Source organism: Mandrillus leucophaeus, unplaced genomic scaffold (genome assembly GCF_000951045.1).
Source record: "Mandrillus leucophaeus isolate KB7577 unplaced genomic scaffold, Mleu.le_1.0 Scaffold8, whole genome shotgun sequence".
NCBI classification, from domain to species: domain Eukaryota; kingdom Metazoa; phylum Chordata; class Mammalia; order Primates; family Cercopithecidae; genus Mandrillus; species Mandrillus leucophaeus.
The window spans coordinates 1,899,186-1,901,194 of NW_012108696.1; the positions used below are offsets into that span (position 1 = coordinate 1,899,186).

The window sequence follows — 2,009 nt, forward strand, 5'->3', positions numbered from 1 at the left end:
GGCTAATTTTTTATATTTTTAGTAGAGACGGGGTTTCACCGTGTTAGCCAGGATGGTCTCGATCTCCTGACCTCATGATCCACCCGCCTTGACCTCCCAAAGTGCTGGGATTACAGGCGTGGGCCACCGCACCCGGCCAGTCCTGTCTCTTTAATAGGGATTGAAGTTCCACTTACTCCTAAGTGCTGTAACATCTTAATAGCCCCTACACTCAGTGGGTGATTATCCTTCAGTGACTCTGCTGAGTCTCTTATTCTCTGGGGGGATCACCACATTTTGCACACAGCAATGCAGGGGGCTTTTGTTTCATTTTGTTTTTGAGATGAAGTCTCGCTCTGTCACCAGACTGGAGTGCAGTGGCGCGATCTTGGTTCACTGCAACCTCCGCCTCCCGGGTTCAAGCAATTCTTCTGCCTCAGCCTCCTGAGTAGCTGGGACTACAGGTGCGTGCTGCCATGCCCAGCTAATTTTTTTTTTTTTTTTTTGTATTTTAGTAGAGATGGGGTTTCACCATGTTGCCCAGGCTGATCTGAAACTCCTGAGCTCAGGCAGTCCGCCTGTCTTGGCCTCCCAAAGTGCTAGGATTACAGGCCTGAGCCACCACGCGTGGCCGCAGGAGGCTTTTTACTTATAGCTTAAAGGTTAGAGAAATTGAACGTCAGATCATACTGAAACAAACCAAAACTCCAGGGAAGGCCTCTGGGCTTTGCCTACCCAGTGCCAGCTCACAGGAGGGCCCTGGTGACCACGGGCTCTGCGTTTACTGAGTGTTTCCTGAGCTCCCTGATGTTCACTGGGTGTTTCCCGAGCTTCCTGAGGGCCGCACTGAGTTTTTGTGGGTCAGATTTGGGGTTGATTTTTATTTTATTTTTTTTTTATTGAGACGGAGTCTGTCTCTGTTGCCTAGGCTGGAGTGCAATGGTGTAATCTCGGCTCATTGCGGCCACTACCTCCTGGGTTCAAGCGATTCTCCTGCCTCAGCCTCTCGAGTAGCTGGGATTACAGGCACACACCACCACGCCTGGCTAATTTTTTTGTATTTTTAGTAGAAACAGGGTTTCGCCATATCAGGCTGGTCTCAAACTCCTGACTTCAGGTGATCCACCCACCTCGGCTTCCCAGAGTGCTGGGACTACAGGTATGAGCCAACGTGCCTGGCCTGATTTTTATTTTTACAGTTTATCTCATTCTTTGGAACAAGAGCTCTTTTAAGCTCATTGGAATCTCCGAGTCCTGCATACCTGGTTGGGGGTGCGGAGAAAATACCCAAGTGTGGCTGAAGACACCTGATTCACCTGCAGTTTCTAGAAGCCTTCTATTTCCTGCTTAGCAACAGGGCGGGAGACTCTTCTCCACCCAGTTATGTTTATAGTCTACTTGTTCAGTCCAGACGGTCATCTTCCTCATGTGTCTCGTATGTCAGATGCAGTCACACAGGACGCTGGCAGGAAATGAACATCAGACATCTTCCAGGCCGTGTCTCCGTGGCTTTTGTTAAAGCTACCAGAGATGTATTGGAACACATTTACAATATTTCCTTAGAGACAAGGGCAGATACTCCTAACCCAAACTGAAAGCTGAGCTGTCAGACTCCAGACATGTGGGAAGCCCATATTGGATGACACGTGGTCCTCATGCAGTGTTAGGAGCGGGTACCTGTGGAGCTGGGCAGGTGAGCGTGGGTTTTTGTTTTTGTTTTTGTTTTTGTTGTTTTGAGACAGAGCCTTGCTCTGTTGCCCTTGCTGGAGTGCAGCAGCGCGATCTCGCTCCCTGCAACCTCCGCCTCCCAGGTTCGAGCGATTCTCCTGCCTCATTCTCCCGAGTAGCTGGGATTACAGGCGCCTGCCACCACGCCCAGCTAATTTTTGTATTTTTAGTAGAGATGGGGTTTCACCATGTTGGCCAGGCAGGTCTCGAACTCCTGACCTCAAGTGATCCACCTGCCTCGGCCTCCCAAAGTGCTGGGATTACAGGTGGGAGCCACTGCGCCCGGCTCAGCATGTTTAACA

General features: G+C 50.3%; 1 protein-coding gene across 1 annotated transcript in view; it reads left to right on the forward strand.

Moving 5' to 3' along the window:
- Nucleotides 1-2,009, forward strand: part of CHAF1A (chromatin assembly factor 1, subunit A (p150)) — a 38,769-nt gene that overhangs the window by 12,396 nt on the left and 24,364 nt on the right. The window lies entirely within an intron of this gene.